The sequence below is a fragment of the Callorhinchus milii genome, unplaced genomic scaffold (genome assembly GCF_018977255.1).
Source record: "Callorhinchus milii isolate IMCB2004 unplaced genomic scaffold, IMCB_Cmil_1.0 Scaffold23, whole genome shotgun sequence".
Taxonomy (NCBI): Eukaryota; Metazoa; Chordata; class Chondrichthyes; order Chimaeriformes; family Callorhinchidae; genus Callorhinchus; species Callorhinchus milii.
Window position 1 is genome coordinate 8561352 of NW_024704764.1, and position 21633 is coordinate 8582984.

A 21633-nucleotide genomic window follows, 5' to 3' on the forward strand; every position below is an offset into this window, starting at 1 on the left:
GTTGGCAAGAAAGAATCGGCCACACACACACTCACGGCCACACACACACACATGCACCTGCATGAACTCACTCACTCACGCACGCACGCAAGCGCGCTCGCACACAAGCACGTTACATACCCAGACAGACACACCCGCGCACAAACGCACACACACACACACATGAACACACGCTCTCGCACATACACACACACACACACACAAGCACACACACACACAAGCACGTACATACACAGACAGACACACGCGCGCACAAACACACACACACACACACGCGCACGAACACACGCTCTCGCACACACACAAGCGCACACACACAAGCACGTACATACACAGAGACACACGCGCGCACAAACACACACACACACGCGCACGAACACACGCTCTCGCACACACACACAAGCGCACACACACAAGCGCGTACATACCCAGCCAGACACACGCGCGCACAAACACACACACATACAAGCACACACACACACACCTCTACTGAGGCTCTCTGAGACACTGCCGTGCTTGTGGGTCCGCTGGATTAGACGAACATTATTTATGGACCCCAAACGTCTCCCCGGGAACTCAAGTTCAACACAGCTGTCATGTTGTGTGAGTGAGATCCGCTGTGTGCTGAACATGTTGCCTTCCCCTATAATCTGCGTGAGAGGAATTGTTGAATAAGCTCGAAGAGTGCGGTGTAGCAATTTATTTCGAGCTATATTTAAACCCAGCGGCGCGTTTCCCCACAAGCCACAAGTTCGCCTGCGGAATACGCAATCGCTCACACGTTGAGGCGTGTCCGGCGAAGCGTTCCGAGAGGCCAGGTGAAAAATCCCCGTGCCGGACGCAAGGATTGCTATTCACGTTTTTTTTAAAGACCCCACTGTGGCGGAGGTGGGGGGTGGGTGGGTGGGTGGGGGGGCTTCGAATTTTGTCTTAAAACCGTGCGGGATTTCGGCCAGAAAACACATCAGTCAATTCGCTTCGCAGCGTTACCCGCGATAAGGCGCGACGTGAAATGCGAGGGTACCCCAGCAATGCATAGCACTGCAATTGACACCCCCACCCCTCCCCCCACCCCCCCGCGCACACACCCACCCACCCACAACAACCCTGTGCGACGTTTGTAAGGGACGTTACATTTGTAAGGCTCCCCGCCATACGACTGGTTTGCACGCCGGATCTTTTTGCTTTGTTTCACCGAGGACAACTATTTCGCTCCTTATTAACGCGAAACAGTTATCGAGATTGACCCTCAGGACTGAGGAGCGGGCAAAAAAAAAAAAGAAAAAGCAAAACAACTGATATAATGCGAAGGAATAGGGCCTGATCTGAACATCCTTAAGACCGCCGCCTCATGGAATCAGAGAGATCACAGCCCAGAAAGCTCATTCGGGCTAAGTAGACGTCAACTCCCACTCCCGTGCGGCTAACTCCATTATCGTCCCCCCATTAAAACAATAATAATCCTTGCTTTTGACTCGTGCTGTCGAGATGCCTCAAAGCCCTCTGCAGGATTTTGACGACCAAGTGTAGTGACTGAGTGTCGGGAGCGTTTGCACACGGCAACGTCCGACTACAAACTCCCTGCTCTTTCCCCATTACCCTGCAATAAGGTTCCCCTTCAAACGCTCATCCAATTCCCTTCAGACGCTCAGCTTTGCAATGGTCCCTTGAAGTTCCAAGTTCTTGGGCAAAGAGGTTCCAAGTCCCAACCCCCTCTTGCCTACAGGTACCCCAGCAATGCATAGCACTGCAATTGCACCCCCCCCCCCCAACCCCACACACATCCCCCCCCCCCCACACACACACACACACCCACACACACCCTCCGCTGACCTTTATCTCGGTGATCCCAAAGCAAATCAAATGAGGAAAAAAGATATAAAGTGAATCCTACGCCTGTTTTCATCACTCACTCCACTCCGTTGAAACCTTTGTACAAAGGAAACGACACGGTCGCAGCACTTTGCAGTAAATCCCGCGAAGCGCTTTATAATCCTTGTATTGGATACAGCGCCTTCTCACGTCATCGAGACGTCTCAAAGCGCTTCACAGGCTGCGCTGTGAAGTGTAGCGACTGTGTATTTTATGGGCGAAAGGCAGCAGCCAAAGTTTTGCTCGTAATTGTTTTTTTACGGGGCTGGTGGTGGGGGGGGGAGTATAGGGGGAATTTTTTTCGGCGCAATAGTTTGGGAACTTACCTCATTCCTTCTGAAAAACAAACATTCGCCCCCCCAACCCCAACCAACCCCCCTCCCCCCCACCCCCTTCCTCCACCCCCTCCCCGAGCAAGGACTTTCCGAATCCGAATCCCATCGCGCCCGGTCAAGGGAATTTAGTATTCCAGACGTATTTTCTCATCCCTTCCCTTCGAGTTTACTGCGTGAATCGCTTAACGATTCGGGAAGATCAGCCAAGGACCATATTCACAAAAGGCATTTGTGCAAATAGTTGTGTGTGTGACGGCCAAAGCCCTCCCTACCCCCACACACCCCACGGAATTGGGTCTTATTCACAGCTTGCGACCTCCGCCAGGCTTTACGAGTACCAGAGAGAGAGAGAGAGAGAGAGAGAGAGAGCATGATTCTCCGCGCTACCCTCTACCCAGTCCTCCGCCAGTTTCCCGGCATTCCCTTGTTTATTGTTCGACGCAGGGAATCCGAAGCCGCGACAGATCGTAACGGTCGTTTGCAAGGCTTTCCGTTCGCCCGGACATCCGGGCAAAGAGTTTTCGAAGTCAGATAAAGAAAAAAAAAAGAAAAACCCGAAAGAAAAACAAAAGGGACTTTTTTTCTTTGTTTCTCGACTGATTGGCGCGAGAGCGATGGAATGAGGAGCCATTCGTTCCGGGCGGGAAATGACTTATGTTTCTCCGTGATGCTCGGAGTTTTCTAAGCAGAGGCTTATTCTACGTTCGTCCTCTCCCTGGGGGTGGGCAGGATTCTTTCGTCACGTGTTTTCTCGACACGTACGACACCAAAATCGTGCGCTGTGTCCCCCGAAAGCCACGCGGTTTTGCGTGGGCGACTGTGGGCCCCAGGACACTCATTCCCTTCTCTTTTCGAGTGCTGCCGCAAGGAATCCTTTGACCTCCACTTGAACGGGTATCTCCTCTGAAGGAAGGCACCTCCAGCAATTAGATTGTGTCCGCTGTTCCCCTTTCCCACCCCCCCCCCCCCCGTCACTGCGCCACCCCCCCACCGCCCGCCACCACCACCCCCTGCACTGTTGAGTCTCCCTCACACAGGGGCTTGAACCCACAACCTTCTGACTCCGATTCAACCCTCCGCCAACCGCCGATTTTCTCCGCCTGGCCGCGGCCAGAGACTGGGAGGGAGCGGTGGACGCTTCTAAGACCGGACCGTGATCACGATCCCAAGCGCCCGCGCCCCGACAATCTTTTTTTTTAAGGGCGGTTTCTCCGCCCCCATTTTGGTGGCGGCTATTTCGTTCCCCGAAAGCAGCAGATGCTGATGCTTTGGCAGGAGTTCTGCCGAGTTTCTCAGCCCAGCGCCCGAGCCTACTGATCCGTGAACGCTCTTTCCCTGGCAGCTGCCGGACAGAATCAATGGTTTTGCTGAAATTAAACCCCCCCACCCCCCCCCCCGCCCCCACCCCGCAACCTTTAACCATTTCGCTGCCGCTAACGTGGATTAAGTCCCGGCTCAACAAGCTTCCGGAGGTTATTGGTCACTCAACGCACTCCTGTCTGCGGGATCTTTTGTTGCGCGGAAAGTGGCTGTGGCATCGTTATTTCCATCCGTGATCATAACCCAACGGGCGATGGCAAGACGGTTAAGACTCCGGCAGTTGCTCCAACGCACACTCTGGGCTCCCCCCCCCCACCCCACCACCACCCTCCCCCCAAACCCTCGGCTCTCGCCAACCTGCGCCTAGTACTGTCCGGAATTGGGTAACGCAGGGTGCGTCCCTCCAGGGAGATGGAGAGAAAGAGAGAGAGAGAGAGAGAGCGCATTCCATTCCAACCACCTACCTCTGGGATTTCCGTGCGCAGGCGGGAGGTGGGAGGCGCGGAACGCTCAGTGTGGTGTCGATGCTCTTAAGCAACTGTGATGGGGTTTCCGCGTGTGACCCCCTCTCCCCCCGCCGCCGCGCCCCCGCCCCCCAAAAAAACACACACACAGCGGGAAACGCGGGAACGCCCGGGAGGTGACGTTCTTTAACGAGTGTACGTCTCTGCAAGCGGTGGGATCTTTCCGCACCGAATTCGCCGCCGCGGTCTGCGGCTGAGAACCCTCTCCAGTTATTATAATTTTTTTTTTAGCAGGGGTTCGACGTGGGTCACAGGTGAGTTGGGTCAGGTTACAGCGAGCACATTCCTCTCGCTGTGCGCCAGCTTCGAAAAGAACCGTTCGTTTCACTGCTTTCTCTCCCCTCCCCTGACCCCCCCTTCTTGTTTTCTCGGCGCAGGGATAAAGTTACATGGATCAGGAAGAATTTGCTTCATGGTCAGTCGTTAAAGGGCTTGACCGGACTGGACTCGGCTCGACGTTTACCTGGAGTCAGTCGCTTTTTCCAAGCATTAAATGCTCAGCAAATGGCGACTTTCATTCCTTACACACACACACCACACAAACACCACACACACACACGCGTCACCCAGACACATCTCACACACACACACACCACACACACACATGTCACCCAGACACATCTCACACACACACACATATACACACACACACACACAACATACACATACATTACACACACCACACACACCACACACACACACACAACATACACATACATTACACACACCACACACACCACACACACACACACACACAACATACACATACATTACACACACCACACACACACACACAACATACACATACATTACACACACCACACACACACACACACAACATACACATACATTACACACACACACACACACACACAACATACACATTACACACACCACACACACACACCACACAAACATCTATCTACCTCTTGAAGCAAAAGTAATTCTCACTAGATGTTTTCGCAAACTGTTTACGTTGACGTCAACATCCCTGGTTGTAATAATAATAATAATATAATAATATAATATTAATCCTGGCATCCGACACAGCGCCTTATCACGTCCTCACGACGTCTCAAAGCGCTTCGCGGGACACACCGTGGCACGAATCAGGCTGCACGTTTGGTGGGCGACATTCCGCGCCGAAAAGAAGATTAAAAACGTCCTGAGATCAGGGAATCGGACGCAATATCTCGAGTTTGTCTCACAGGCAAAAATGACCTCTTTCAGGGAGAATGCACAAATTCTTGCGGGAAGCGTCCTACAGACAGATAAATCCACAGGGGGACGGGGGGGGGGGGGGGGGTGAAAAATCACAGCACGCTTCATCCAGCATGTGACAATCAAATTAGTTTTGAACACCCCAGAGGGCACGGGCAGAAATGTGAAAATAGTGAAAACTCCATAAATTTTGAAATAATATATAATTAACCTTCTGCGAGCTACATCGCAAGGCTCTGCCTCGAATCATTAAATATGACAAGGTTACCAATGGAAAGCAAATTCAGCCCCTCGGGGGGGGAAATAAATGCCTCGGACTCGCCTTGCAATTACAACGCTGTCATCGTCGCAACAACTGAAACAAGACAAGTTATTTGCCATTTGCTCAAATCGCTGAACGTTTCGGACGTCGTCGCGGCTGACGAGACACTCGGCCACGCGGCAGGATCCACCCGACACGGTTCGAAACGCAACCTATCTCTCGCGTACACGTCGGGGCTTGAACCCACATAGTCTAAGCTGATGCTCCAACGTAACGCAGGGGGCAGGGGGCAGGGGGCAGGGAGAGGACTTTGTGAAGAGCCTTGGCTGCGAACCGAATGGCTGAAACGCGACACGGTGAGGGACCTGGATTCTCCCCTTGCGAGGTCTGGTGGAGCCTGGGGAGCGAGCCGGGTGTGAGCAGCGAAGGGGGTCTGCAAGGTCAGGCTGTGCGTCAGCACCTCACCTGCGGGCAAAGGCAGAGGCAGAGCCAAACCAAACCGTTCGACGCATTCGCTGGCAACATCACGAGGCTGGGAGAGAATGGCATTTGCTGTAACCTTTTGCTGCCTTCATTACGTTCTGCTAAAGGGCGGAAACACGGGTCAGCGGCTTTCCCTTCGCACAAGGAAATAAAAGATTGCGCAACTCCCTCCCCCCCCCCCCCCTTCCTCTGCGCGTGACTCGTGTTCAGCATCCAGACGGGGAGAACGGCACTCGCATACATCGACCTTCCACAAATCATTCAGCCTTAAACCACCATGTAATTCCCCGGCAGCGAAGGCAACAGTGGTTTTGATGAAAACCCAAAGAGATGTACGGCAATGATTACACTTTTCCGCACGTGGAACAGAGCGAAATGTTGCTCCGAGGTGCTGGACAGTCAGGGATTTGGACCCGAGTGGGGGTGGGGGGGGGGGTGGTGGGGGGGGTTGGTTAGGAGGGAGGTTCGAAAATTGCATCTTATTCAACTATTATTATTATTATTATTATTCATCCATCACCTCCTGGCTTCCCGGACAAGGGCTTGAACGAACGACCTCAACTGCAATCGTCCGGGAAACAGTGGCTTTCAGTCTTTAAAGGGATGTGGGGGGAAGTGGGGGTGGTGGGGGGGGGGGGGCGGGGGAGAGCAAAGGGTAGTGATGGGATTTGAGCAGAGGCAGCGGGATTGGTACCCAATCTTTCCAGCCCCGCACGTGACCGACGAGACCACCTGGATCCGTCTTAAGCATCGGCGCGCCAAACCCCCGCAGTGAACCCCTTGTTGGGGGGGGGGAAACGCGCATCTTTGCAGAGTCTCTGAATGACGCCAGCGTCTAAAGCTGCTAACTGCTCCCCAGCGAGCTGCGCACGAGAGAGATTAGACATGAAACCATGAGCCCTCGAGGGAACGCTCTGAAGTGCGAGTTGACAGGCACGTGATAGCCGGCTGATAGATGGGTACGTCCACAGGGGAATATTTGCGCCGATTCTAACAGTTTAATGAGAGTAAAGCAAAGGGGTGGATTTACGCCCTCTTCCTTCCTCCACCCCACCCCACCCCACCCCGTCCAACAACACCTCCCCACCTGCTTCCACCCCCAAAGCCCCCCCCCCCCACCACCAAACACCCCACCACCACCCACCCACCCCCAGGGGGAGTGGATTTAATTAAAAAAAAGAGGGAATTTCTTTTTTGTTTTCGCCCTCCACACAGTTTTCTTCCATTTAAGTGTAACGTCGAGACCCATTTTTTTTTTTTTTGCATTAAGAGCCCGAGTTTGATCTCCGCGCCTCCCGCCACATCTACTTTGGGTTCCCATCAGCCGCTGGTGGATCCATACTTAACCCAATTCAAGCCACTCTCCCTCGATCCCTCTCCGCCTTGACACCCCCCCCCCACCCCACCCCACCCCCCACTCTCTCCCCTTCTTCAAGTCCCGCCTGAAAACCTTCCTGTTTAGACCGTGCTTGGGGTTATCCTCCCTCTCCCACCCGCTCGGAGTCTTTCAAGATCGCTCAACAGCTTGAGAGAGTTTGGTCGCGTGCTGGTGTGTGCCTCTGTTTAATGTTTATTGCGACGCTGCGCCGAAATTGCTGCGAGGGTTTAAAATGTTAATAATAACGCAATTTGCTCTCAACACAGCAGCACTCAGGAGCAGAAAGCTAACAATCTGGTAGCGGTTGCAGTCTTAAACGCTATTCATTAGTCATTTAGTGAATATTTGTGCCTTTTGCAGTTCAAATGTGTAAAAACGCTGCTCTTTCCCCATCGCTCTCAGTGGTGAGTAATAATCTTCCCACGGCTTAAACGACAGGGTTAAACACTGGAGGTTTATTTTGGGATTTTAAGCTACATTAACATGTCGTTCACTCTGCGTCCCAACCAAATCCTTTGAGGAATTGGGGCAGAGGGATCCAGACAATCCGTGGAACGATTTACATCGATGCGCTTCGAGCTACTGAAGGCCGGACTAATCCGCTCTTGTGAGTTGATCAGTCAGAATAGCAATTCCAAAGCAAAAAAAAAAAAATAATAATTGTGAAACGTTCCCACCAAGAAAGGAGGCGGGATTATGGCTCGTTCTGACACTAGGATTTGAAATACCGAAGGCACTGCTGATGCGGTTTAACCCGGGCTGTAATTTGCCAAAAGAAAATTAGCATTTGAGAACTATAATTGCGTCATTGGTTTTTTTTTTTGCTCTGCGTTTTTGCTCTGGATCACGGTTGACTTTCAAGCGAACATCTCAAAGCTTTTGATGCTGACACGCAGCAGAAGTCTCAGTTGATAATAACAATAATAATGACAATAACAATAATAATAATAATAATCCTTGCATTTGATGCAGCGCCTTTTCACGTCGTTGAGACGTCTCAAAGCGCTTCGCAGGGTACACCGTGAAGTGTACTGACTGTCCGTTTTGATCCGGTTTGGGAGTAAGACCGCACTTCGCGGAAACGCACGGGATCAGGAAGATTAAGTCGGTTCACACGTCTCTGCGCGAAGGGGCGTGACATAAGTACAAGTTGTCGCTGCCGTTGTTGGTATCAGGAATTCGGAAAGCAAAGTTGCAGAGCTTTGCGAATGTCGTCGGTAGCCCTGAGATTGCCTTACGCCCATGAAAGTCATGTCCTTTCTGTCCTCGTTGAGAGAGCTCGTGACATTTCTTGCTCGCTGCCGTTACGTTTCCACTGGGCTCTCTCGTGCCTGGAGGCCAAAGTGGAGGAAGGGGATCGAGGAATATGCTTCGCAAGAGCTGTCGTCGATGGATTTTTTCTGCAGATCTGGTTCCTCTGCTCTCTCTCTCTCTTTCTCCCTCTCTCTCTCTCTCTCTCTCTCGTTGGCAACTGTGATAAAACTGGGATGACAGACTCTCAGATCTTCTTTGTCTCCTCTTCTGGCGTGCAATGTTTTGCTCATCAGTGACCTCCTGGACTCCTTATATTGTAGGACGTTTCCATTCCCTTATTTATTCAAGTCCATCCTTCATTGCTCTCTCCCCCAGAATGGCAGAACAGGTTCAAGGGGCTGAATGGCCTCCTCCTGTTCCTAGGTTCCTTGCTCAAGTTACGGCGCTATATCAAATGCAAGGGTTATCATTATCATTATTATCATTATTATTATTATTAACTGAACACCATCTGTCAGTAATTCCTCGCGCAAGTTGGTTTGATGTGAAAAAACAAGAGGAATTAAACCAAGTAGGTGTTTACCTATTGAAAGAGGTGAATATTTAGGAGCTGTGTGGACGTTACCGACTTCTCCCTTGTTTAAAATCCGGTGGAATGTCCCGAGCGGATCATTGTAAATCTAGAAGCTGTATCGAGGGAAAGTGGCACGCACATACACACACACGCACACACACACAACACACAACACACGCGCACACTCAACACACGCACGCACACACACACACACACGCTCACACGGAGATTTTTAGGCTCCCGTCCAAGGATATAAAGCTTTATAAAAATTACCCGAACTGTTCCAATGCCACGCAGGCTAATGTGTTTGCCTCGTAATGAAGTGTTCATAAGTTTCCTCTTGGCAGCATTACGCTCCCTGCCTGACGTGTAATGAATGGTTTCTGTTGTCCTGCCAGATTGGGGGGGGGGGAGAGGAATGGGGGAGAGGGATGGGGGGGAGAGGTGTGGGCGGGCGGGGGTGGGGGAGAGACATCATTCTGCACTTGATCCATTTCCAACTGTGTGCGGATAGCAACAGGGGCTGAGTTTGGGCCATTTGTACCACAGACGCCTTATCTCAACAGCCAGGTTCGACCGTAAGGTTTGTTCATCAATTGCGCACCAATTTTCTTTTTTTTCGAAGGAATTATTCCTAATGGAACGGCTATGTTTTCTGGGGGGGAGGGGGGGAGGGGGGGTACCTGTCAATAAAAAAACCTGACCTCGCCACTGCCTCTTACGTTCATTACCTCCAAAAGACGAACACAATAATAAATTGGTCATTTTCAATCCACGGCTGTTTGTGGGCGACGCTGCTGTGCGCAATCGGCCGCCGCGTTTCGCCCACAACTATACGGTCAATTCACTTGACAGCGTATTCCGCGAAGCGCTTTGAGACGTCGAGAAGACTTGAGAAGCGCTATACCAAATGCAAGGATTATTATTATTAATATTATCATTATTATCATTATTATTATTACCAGAGATGTAGAGTAATAACAGGCCATTATCTGCGGGGATGTTCGTGGAGTCCTGAGTTGGACTCCACCATCACGTATCGTGAAAATTCAGGTCGCGGCCAGCAGAGAAAAAAGCGCCAGTATTTTCAATCAATTTTTATTCCCCAGTAAAATGGGTCTCTTCGAGAGAAAAGTGCGCCTGCCCACCGAGCAGCTGCCAAATGAAATGCAGTGAGGCTGAGTTATTGATCCAACACCAGAATACATTATTCTAATCACACTCTCTGTCTTACTTCGCTCTCGCGTCCTATTAACAGTAAGTGAATTTGGATTGATTCTGTACCCGATGAACTTGGTTCCCAGCAGAGGAACAACAGTTGTAAAACTTAGCAATCAACCAGGACAAGTAGTCAATAGACGGTCAATTTATTGCAATTTCTATTGCATTTCTTTTGATTATTGGTCCTCTGTTTTATGCGCTGGGTGTTTTGTCGGTGAGGTCAAACCGCCAGAGTAAATCTTTCACTCCTCTTCAATCAGCCGCAGTCCAGAAATACAGAACTTCACTCCTAATTGCTCCTTTATAGGAAACCGTGTCCCAGGAACACACACTGTGCTCTCCAGTTACTTTATGGTTTCAAGGTGGTTAAAGTGGAGATAATGATACTACTAATAACAATAATCTTTGCATTTGATGCAGAGACCTATCGCGTCTTCGAGACGTCTCAAAACGTTTCACAGGATATACTGTAAAGTCAGTCAGTGGTATATTTTGTGGGCGAAACGCGGCAGCCAATTGCGCACAGCAGCGTCCCCACAAACAGCCGTGGATTGAGTGACCAATTTGTTGTTGTCATAATTTTTTTTTGAAGGGATTATTACCCCCGGAAAAGCGATCCGCCAACCGACTAACAACCGCGTTCCTGCGTACTGCTAGTTTAACAGAGGCGTGTGGAGTAAGGAAAGCTTGCTCAAGGTCTCGCCCTGCCCGGGAATCGAACCCAAGTCCTCTCGCTTGCGAGGCGAGTGCTCCAACCACTGAGCTACAGGACTCCAGATACCTGGCTCTTGAGGCCAACCTCTGATACGTGTCTGGCACGCGTAGAAACCCATCGTCGTGCTAAACGTTATCCCAACCAGGCTGAGATTTCCACACACGTGGAACACGGCTGCCAAAGAACAGCGTGACTGGTGACGCCCTGAGGACATGACTACCTTCCGCCAAAGTGTCATTTCGTCCGCATTTTGTGCCTGCAAAGCTACACCTCGTTAGGGGCGCCGTATAAACCCGAGTTCTCGTTGGCGGTGCTCCTCACAATATGACTGAAGATCGATAGCGAGCATCAGACCGCTGGTTAGGGTAACACACAAAGGCTGCACAGTATTAGGATTCCACAGCCATGCCGTTGCCAGCAAAATCCTGGAAGATTACCTGATACATTATCCCTTCGCTCTTGCAAGAAAATCAAACAGGGCCCCAAAACAGAGTGGCTGCAAAGACAATTTCTGCCGTTGCGAAGGTACAACGGGGTCGAATTTGGCGGCACTTCTTAATTAGATCCCTTAATAGGCAATCTAAGACTTGCAGATAGTTCTCTGAAAGCACAGCCCACGCGGGAACAGAAAGCTGGAGAGGTGGAATCAATAGGGGTATTTCAAGGAGACACAGACAGATACTTAGTGGGGGAGGTATTAAAGGACGCCGTGAAACAGCAAAGCGCCAGGATTAAAAGATCTGCCAAGATATGTAACTGGGACGCAACCCTGCGTGAGGGGTGCTATGCAAATGCAAGTTGTCGTTGTTGTTGGAACAGGCTCGACGGTGGGGGGGGGGTGGTGGGGGTTGGCGGGGGGGGCGGGAAGGGGGGATGTAGAGAAGAGAGGAATAACGAATGGGATTCCTTATCAAAGGACCCTTAAAAGCTATTTACACACCTGCGAGGCAAGCAATCATTCCCGTACAATTACTTCACGGATCGCACAGACGTGTGAGGACTGGCGCACACTCACCCCAAACATGGCAACTGGACGCCAAAAGTCTCACCATTCTTCGCACGGTCTCAGGTTCACTCAGTAATTTTGGTTGTGGGGAAACCAACACTCTCCCGTCGGCGCCTCCGAACTGTTTCAAAAACGTGAACCCATAATGGGGTCAGCGCAGAGCCCGGAGGACACGTACGTAGAGAGCAAAGGTACTTGCAGGAGAAGGGGAGCGCCATCAGAGCTCCAGATGCGTGTGGACTCCTGCGGCGTAGTGATTAAGAGCGCTCTAAACTTGCAAGCGAGAGGACCCGGGTTCGATTCCCGGTTAGGGCGAAACTTTTTCTTATCAATAATTCCCCCGCAGACCCCCCCACCCCCACCGCCCCACCTCCCCAAAAAAATGATAAAAGATGTTGTGATCGCTCTATCCTTGCGTTTGACACCGCGCCTTAGCTCATCGTTGAGACGTCCCAAAGCGGTCCACAGGATACAGCGTAAAGTGAATTGATCGTACATTCTGTAGGTGACACGCGGCAGCCAATTGCGCACAAACAATCTGACAGGCTATGGTCGAGGTCAGTTTACGAGCCTACTTTTCCCAAACTGGTCATCGTATGAATGAATGCGTCAATATCCGAGCTGGATGACGCAGACAAGAGACGTTGGGCTCAACAATTGGAAGATTTAACGGCCTCGTTTCTTTTTTCTAACATCCAAACATCGCAGCGAGGGACATCGCAACGTGATTTACAATACAGTTCGCATATATACAGGGCCTTTCATTCACGTCGGGAGGACATGACCCTTAGCAATACACATTGAACCCCCCCCCCATTCCCCTCCGCTCCAAAAAAGAACAAACACCTCTAATCTAAAAGGCACAGAGCTCTGTACCCCCTATTGCTCGGGAAAGAGTAACAATCCTTACGTCTACTACAGTCAGCCCAATTGTCCTATAATGTTGAAACATCGCACAAGTAATTGCTGAGAATTGTGTGTTTTATTGGCAAACGTGCCAACAACCGTGTGGTGAGTCACTAATTGGTCTGGAGGGTTGTTGGCCTGGACGCCGGGGGGGGGGGACTCTGTTCTCTCGTTGAATGGATGGAGCCGTGGGATCTTAAACACACACCCGACGAGATGGACGGACGGACGGACGGATCGTCCGGTTTAACGTTTCATCCCCAAAGGAAGACAATTCTGAAACAAACCAGTGCGTTTCCGCTGCCCCAGAACCTGGACCTCGAGCTCAAATTCCAACGTCGACTCGAATTGACTTGAACCCGTAACCTTCTAACCCGGAGGCGAGGGCGCTACCAAATACAGCCACACGAAGGAATCTAACCCGCAGTACCTCTTAACCACGGATGACGTTTAAATTTCCTCCAAACGTGCGCCACCCCCCCACCCCCCCCCCCTCCCTAAAATCAGTCCGTAGCTAACGCAGCGATTTGGAGTCGGGGGCGGAGGTGGTGTGCGAAAGAGTTAATGAAGTTTCCTAAAGAAATATATATAGTTCATTGTTTCCAATGAAATCCCTGCCATTGAAAACTTGCTCCGCAACACAAACCCCCCCCCACCCCCAACCCCCACCGCCCCCCCCTACAAACAGCCACAGTTCAGTAACTCAACCTTCTTGTCTGAGAGACATGTGCCTTGCAGCTATGCGACTTGAGACCTCGCTGCGATGCCTGACTCAGCTCAGTCGGACATTAATCGCAGATCGTGTGTCAATGAAGATCGCAGCCCCAACCATTCGAGTGAAAAGCTCATTCGGTATCGGGGGTATTTTTTTTTGTTTTGTTTTGTTCTGTTCGTGGACCGAGACTTTTTTAGTCCGTGCCTTTGGGTGTCACGTCAGCGGAACTCAAAGCCGTCACGTCACGACCCGCGGCGATGCCTTGAGATGCAAAGATGACAATACTAATACCTTGCGTTTCGCGCGGCGCCTGATCGCGCCTGAAAGCGCTTCGCGGGATACGGCTGTCAAGTGGAGTGACTGTGCGTTTTACAAATAAAAATAAAAATGTTAAGGCGAGGTTTTCACAGGATGGGCCGCGTCAGTAAAGCTCTTTTCGGAGGACGCCTTAAACCAAGATTCCTGGCTGACAATTCCCCCCACCGCCGCCGCCGCTAATTCCCCCACCCCCCGTAAAAAAAAAAACCATGGCCGTTTGCGGGCTACGTCTGCGTGCAAATTGGCCGTCACAAGCGCACAGTAACCCCTGACGTGAAAGACACACTACAAATGTAATTTTGTTGTTGTTGTTTGACCACACGATCGAAGGCGCAGTAACAAACACAAGCGTCAGTGTCGTATCGTGTACCGGTGCGGGAGGCGAATTACATTCGCACAGCGCCTTCCACGTCGGGAGGATGTCCCAAAGCTCCGGGCACTCAGAAGACAGATCACCACCCCCCCCATCCCTCCTCCCTCCCCACCCCACCCCACCCCTTACTAACTCCCTCCACCCCACACATAAAAACCCCCACTCCCCACCCCACCACCGCCACCATCTCCCTCCGCCCGGGTCCAGTCGGTCTACCAACAGCATTAAAAACATCCTATTTAAAAAAAAAGGAAGCATGCAGCAGAATTTCAGAGGTGATTGAACAGCTACTTTAAGTGATTATCACATATTTCATGCACCATTAACCACAGCACTCTTAACAGTCAGCAGCCGGCTTATATATTGCGGCGCGTTAAAAAAACACACACACACACACACATTCTCGGTGTGACGTTATCCTAACAAGTAGTTGAGATAACTGCTTCAGCTCCTGCCCAGATATCTGCCCACAACAAAATGCCTCTGGCAAAAAAAAAAAGAGAGAGGGAGGGATTCCGAGCTGCCGTGAAATATCACAGAGGCAAAACAAAATAAAAATAAAAGGTATTTCGCACCGGACGAGGTTGTGCTCGAAACCCTTTTGGCAAAGCAATCTTCTTTGCGCTCCTGCTGACCGGAACAAAGACGATGATGATAATAATAATAATCCTCGCATTTGATACGTACGGCGCCTCATCCCGTCTTCGAGACGTCTCAAAGCGCTTCGCGGGGATACACGGTAAAGCGAATTGACTGCGTATTTTGTGGGCGAAACGCGGCAGCCGATTGCGCGCAGCGGAGTCCCCCCCCCCCCCCCACCCCCCACACACACAGTCGTGGGTCGAGTGACCAATTTATTATCTTTTTTGAAGGACTATATACCATATATTGACGCGATAAGGCACGGTATCAAAAAAATGCAAGGATTATTATTATACCGTCCACAGTATTGGTGGACGGTATAATAATTGCTATCGCCTTTGGGACTGACAAGCCGGAGGGAGAGGGGGTGGAGAGTGGGAGGGGAGGGAGAGGAAAGGAGGGAGGAGGTGAGGAGGGGGGTTTGAGAGGTTGGGGGTGGTGGGGGGGGGGGGGGTGGAAAGGAGAGAAGAAATTCCGAAACACTTGCTTTAAAGTTCTCTCTCTCTCTTTCTCTCTCTGTCTCTCTGCAACACACTTACCCAGCAACATCTTTGCAAAAAAAAGACCGAGGCCGTTTATAATCCGCTCTGGTTCTGGTTCTGGTTCGGTTCGGTTCGGTTAGAGAGCGACGTGGGGGGGGGGGGGGTGGGGATGGGGGGGAAACCGGCCAAAAAAAAAAAGGACAAAGACTTTGCTGAGAGAGGAATACCAACTTAATTCCGAGCCTCCTCCGAATTACACCTTAAACCCTCAGCTCGGCGCTCCAGTGCTTGTGTGTGTGTGTGTTTTTTTTTTGCCTTCAGGGAAAAGTGTCGTCCCCCCCCTCCGCAAATCCTCCTTGTTTAACCCAATCGCACGAAGGAAAGCGGCATTAACAGCCGTAGCCTTTTCCAGCAAAGGTCCCGCAGACAAAAGACGGTGATGATGGTGGTGGTGGAGGGTGGAGGGTGGTGGTGGGGGGGGGGGGGGGATTAGCTCGGGGGCTGGCGTGGGAATTAGCATGAGAATCGGTAGGGGAGGGGACACAAAGTGACTGAAGTTGGGCTATCTTTCTTCGCGAAGCGTTAAAAAGCACAGCGCAAGCAATTACACACACACACTCGCTCGCTCCCTCCTCTCTCCCCCCACCCCCCGCCCCCCGCCCCCCGCACACCCCCCCCCCCGACTGGCTTGCTCACCGCTGCTACCTCTCCTCCTCACACAAGGAGCTCGCAGTAGTAAGTCATCTTTGGAGATGCCGGGGGTGGGTGGTGGGGGGGGGGGGGGGTTTGGGGCGCAGATGAGAAGCCTCCAGAATGAGACAGGGAGGAGGTAGAGGTGGGGAGTGGGAGGTGGTAGAGATGAGGAGGGTGTGGGGTGTGTGGGGGTGGTGGGGAAGGGGGGAAAGAAACCACCGCAGCATTAATCACAGCTCGAGAAGACCCTCTGCCTTTTCTTTTCTTTCCCTCTCCCCCACCCCACCCCATCCCACCCCACCCCCAGCCCCCCCGTGTCCGCGTTAATATGTGAGACAACACCTTCGGAAACCAGGAACTTAAATAGAGTTATTCATCTTTTCCGTATCAGACAGATGGCATCTCTCGTTTCGACTCTCTACCCCCTCCTCGCTCCCTCCCTTCCCTCCCCTCACCCTGACCATTTCCCCCCTCCTCGCTCCCTCCCTTCCCTCCCCTCTCGCTGACCATTTCCCCCCTGTGCTCGGGTCTTGACCCAACTGTACAGCGCCTTGGGACGTCCTCGCGATGTGAAAGGCGCTCTATAAATGGAGTTGTTGTTGTTGTTGTTCCTCCAGTTCCGTGCGCCCAGGCTGGGGAGGGAGGTCACAGGATGGGTGACGGGGAGGTTGAAAGAAACATGAACAGAAACTCGTCAATTTATATTTCTCTCTCTCTCTCTCTCTCTCTCTCTGTGCGAGACCCAAAACGTAACGTTCCTCCCAAAATGAAAGATTTTTGTGTGTGTGTTTGCGTGTGTGGTATGTATGTGCTTGTGTATGTGCGTGCTGTGCGCGTGTGTATGTGTGTGGTTATACATGTGTGGTGTGTGTGTGTGTGTGGTGTATGCGTGTGTGTATGTACGGTGTGTGGTGGTGTGTGTGTGGTGCGCGCGTGCGTGGGTATATGTATGCGTGTGTGGTGTGTGTGTGTGTGTGTGTGTGTTGTGTGGTGTGTGTATACGTATGTGTGTGGTGTGTGTGTAGGTGTGTAGTGTGGTAGGTGTGTGGTGTGTATGTATGTGTGTGGTGTGTGCGCGTCTGTGTGGTATATGTGTGTGGGTTGCATGTATGTGTGCGCGTGCGTGTGCCGCTCTATGTGCACGCGGACTGAGTTACCGCGTGTCTGCAGGTTTCCAGTGCTGTTGTGCCATCGCTCACGGAGCTTCCCTGACTTGACTCAGTGTGTTTCACTGAATGGATCTCAGTGCTGGACCGGTTTGTCCTCTCGAGCCTGTGTGAGCGTCCGGGTGAAGAAAGCTCCCGTCTTATTGACCGGGCAACTGTTACAAGTCACTTGCTGGGAGGGCAGGGAGGGTGGTGGCGGCGGGGGGTGGGGGGGCGTGGGGTTGGGTGGGGGAGGTTTAGGAAGGTGACCTAAGGCGCGGTCGAAGAGGAACGAGGGGCCTTGGAGGGCTTTGAAAGCGATGACGAGGATTTTGAACTGTATCCTCTGGGGAGATGGGGAGCTAGTGGAGCCGGGCGAGTGGTGGGTGGGTGGTGGTGGGGGGTGGGTGGGTGGCGGTGGCGGTGGGGGGGTGGGGAGGTTGGTGGTGGTGATTGGGTCATAGACAGGAAGGAAGATGAAGGAAAACCCAGACGTAATGATTGTCCAAGGAGGGAAGGTCAGTGAGTGAAGAGACAATAATCAAAGTGAACAGCAACGAGACTGACCCCAGCGTTAGAGGGATTGAGCCCTGAGGATAAACTTGGGCTCTTCAGCCTCGAAAAGAAATCCCAGCAGGATCCTTATATATATATATCTCTTTGTGTTTGATATAGCGCCTTATCACATCCTCGAGGCGTCTCAAAGCGCTTCACGGAATACACCGTAAAGTGAATCGTCCGTATATTTTGTGGGCGAAACGAGTATATAATAATAATAATAATAATCCTCGCATTTGATATAGCGCTTTTCACGTCGGGAGGACGTCCCAAAGCGCTTCACAGAACACACTGTAAAGTGAATTGACTGTATATTTGTGGGCGAACGCGGCAGCCAATTGCGCACAGCAATGTCCCACAAAGTGTCGTAGATTGAAAATGACCAATTTAATTATTGTTTTGTTTTGGAGGGATTATTATTAGGCTCTGTGTGGAGTAAGGAAACTTGCCCGAGGTTTCGCCCTCTGCCTGGAATTGAACTCAGGTCTCTCACTTGCAAAGCGAGTGCTCTAACCACTGAGCTACAGGACTCCATATATATATATATATATAGAGAGAGAGAGAGAGAGAGAGAGACGCACATTTAGTTAAACGGGACAGAGAAAGTGAACTCAGAACAATACCCGCGACCGCGATAATTTGGTCACTCAATCCACAACTGTTTGTGGGTGGGTGGGGGGGGAACGCTGCTGTGCGCAATTGGCCACCGCGTTTCGCCCACAGAAAGCACAGTCACTCCACTTCGCAACGCGTTATCTGTGAAGCGCTGTGAGACGTCTCAAGGGGGGCGCGATAAGGCTCAAATGCAAGGATTATTATCATCATCGTGTCATGGCTTCCACGAGTAACGTCGTCTCAATAGGAAAGGCAGAATTCTTGTGAAACGGTTTCTATTTGACCCTTTTTTTTTTATCCCTCTCCTGTGAAAACACAACCTTTAGCCCGACTTCGCTGCGTCCTGTGTACATGCCTCACCCTCGTGCCGAAAAAAAAAAGGCTCCGAAGGTCTCGCACACCCGTGCGACTCAAACCCAGATGGTCAGCCCTTCCGTAGCTGCTTCAGAAGAGGTCAACCAAAGCGCACGGCCTCCAGTCAACGCGTTTTAGCTCCGAGTACACGTGTAACAAGAGCCGGTTACGGGCATATTCACGAACACCCCCTTGAAAAAAATAATAATAGTAAATTGGTCGCTCAATCCACGGCTGTTTGGGGGGGGGGGGGAGGACGCTGCTGTGCGCAATTGGCTGCCGAGTTTCGCCCACAAACTATCCAGTCGATTCACTTTGCAGCGTATCCCGTGAAGCGCTTTGAGACGTCATCTGAGTCCCCCACCCACACCCCTTCCCCCCCCCCCCCCCACGCCGCCTTCCCCCACCTCACCCACGAAGAAATGATCATCATTATTTTCTCAACGGGGTTCGCACTCTTCGTAAACAGCTGCCGCAGGAGCTCTGATGTGGCACAAATCAGCAGGCCACTCCTCACTCCCAAAGCTTGACCCAGTTTCCTTGACAAGCATCAGTTCCCTCCGTCAAACCTGCTCGACTGAACGACTTGTGATAAACCTGACCTTGGCAACAGCGCTCACCGGCAAGGCTGTAACCCTAATATAACCGGGAGAAAGTAATAAATCCTATTATGGGTTTGAAGTTTCTCTCTCTCTGTCTCTCTTTCCACTACCTATCCACCCACCTACACACCCACCTACCCACCCACCTACCCACCCATCTACCCACCCATCTACACAGCCACCTACCCACCCACCTACCCAACTATCTTCCCACCCACCTACCCACCCATCTACCACCCATCTACACAGCCACCTACCCACCCATCTACACACCCACCTACCCACCCACCTACCCACCCATCTACCCACCCATCTACCCACCCATCTACCCACCCATCTACCCACCCATCTACCCACCCACCTACACACCCACCTACCCACCCACCTACCTATCTATCCCTGTCCCGAAGACGTGATAAGGCGCTATATCAAATGTAAGGATTATAACCCAAACTATCCCCTTCCCCCACCAAAAAAAGACATTTCATGAATAAGGCTCACGAATTTGGCCCCCGTGCTTTGATCGAGGCATTCCATAGAGATATGGGTGCGGAGGTCAAACTGCACCCTGGGCCACTTGTGTGTATGTGCGTAGGCGTGTGCGCGCGTGTGTGTGTGGGGGGGGGGCGCGTGCGCGTGTGTATGTGCACGTGTGTCTTCTCATGCCTTAAAACCTTCCGACATTTCGTGCCGCCGTTTACCCGCGGCCCGGTAAAACGAAATGCCAACGGGAAACCAAACCTCGAGCGCGCCCGCAAGTCACAGTTAAATCACGCCGCGCAGAAACCTTTCCCCTGACGCTGTATCCCCTTTCCAGCTCTGTCCCAGTCCAAACAACCTACTGCGTCCTTTAGCGAACACTCAGGAGATGGATCGGTCAGTAAAACGGGAAGAGATCGGTAATGGCACCATTACGACAATTGGAAGAAAGTTAATCCGCCTGAAACTGCTTTCTACGCACATCAGAAGAGATAAAACTGCATCCTCAGCTGAATATATTCCCCCTGTGTTCACCTCTCGCGCGTTTGGCAGCGAATCTGGAACAAGGAGGGGTGAGTAAAATAAAACCATTCCAAGGTCGTTACTCCGGTTGAGGGTTTGGTAATTCATACGGATACACGACTCTTACACGTGACACAGCAGCTTCCGCTTCCCAAACGGGATTCACAACTAAAAGAGCGACAACAGCTCCGCGTTCAAATAACGCCCTTCACGTCCGCGAGCGAGAGCGAGAGAGAGAGCGAGAGAGAGAGAGTAAGAGAGTGAGAAAGAGAGAGTGTGTGAGCGAGAGCGAGTGAGAGAGAGAGAGAGAGAGAGGGAGAGAGAGAGATTGGACACGTGTTGGAAGCGGAGAAGATGAAAGGGTAAAAATGATCTCTTCTCGATAGGAATCTCCCCAGATTGTTAATATGTTAATCCGCGTAAGCAACATTTTTACAGATTGTACCCTGGGGACCGCAGACAAATGAACCGTCAGACTGTTGATATTTTTGTGTCGCAGCCAACAAAGTAGGACTGGATTTTAACATCTGTTCCTATCTTTGCGGTTTTCCTGAAACCCTTAGATCCGAAGCCTCTGAGCGCAGTCGTTGGAGCCAGATTGACACGTGGGGGGGGGGGGGGGGGGATCTTGAATATTTTAAAGCTGTTGTATTTTAAAACGCTTAGCCTAACTTTTATTTTATTTTTCCACGATAAAAGGCACAGAATAAATACCCAGACACCTCGTCGGGAAATAAGTGATGCTTTCAAGGTCTAACGAGTCTAGAAGACGTCAGAAGGCACGATATCAAATGCAAGGATTATTATTATGGTTGTTGTTGTGATTATATTGGAACAATCCTTGACTTGTGCCAGGAGGGTGTCTCAAAACGATTGCTGGCAAAGTGTCGTGACTTGTGTATGTATTCCGCGGGGGGGGAAATAGAACAATAATAATATTAATAACAATCCTTGCGTTTGATGAGAGTGCCATTGAGACGTCTCAAAGCGCTTGACGGGACACACTGTAAGGGGAATCGACTGCGTGTTCCGCGAAGCGCTTTGAGGCGACTGGGAGAGGCGT

At 51.4% G+C, this 21633-nt stretch overlaps 1 protein-coding gene across 1 annotated transcript in view; it reads right to left on the reverse strand.

Annotated features, from left to right (window-relative positions):
• LOC103191532 (zinc finger protein 385D-like) overlaps window positions 1-16345 on the reverse strand; it is a 35145-nt gene extending 18800 nt beyond the window's left edge. The window contains exon 1 of the mRNA XM_042343450.1: window positions 16298-16345. The gene's annotated coding sequence lies outside the window, so the exon portion shown is untranslated. The remainder of the gene's footprint in view (window positions 1-16297) is intronic.
• Between the last annotated feature and the right edge of the window lie 5288 nt (window positions 16346-21633).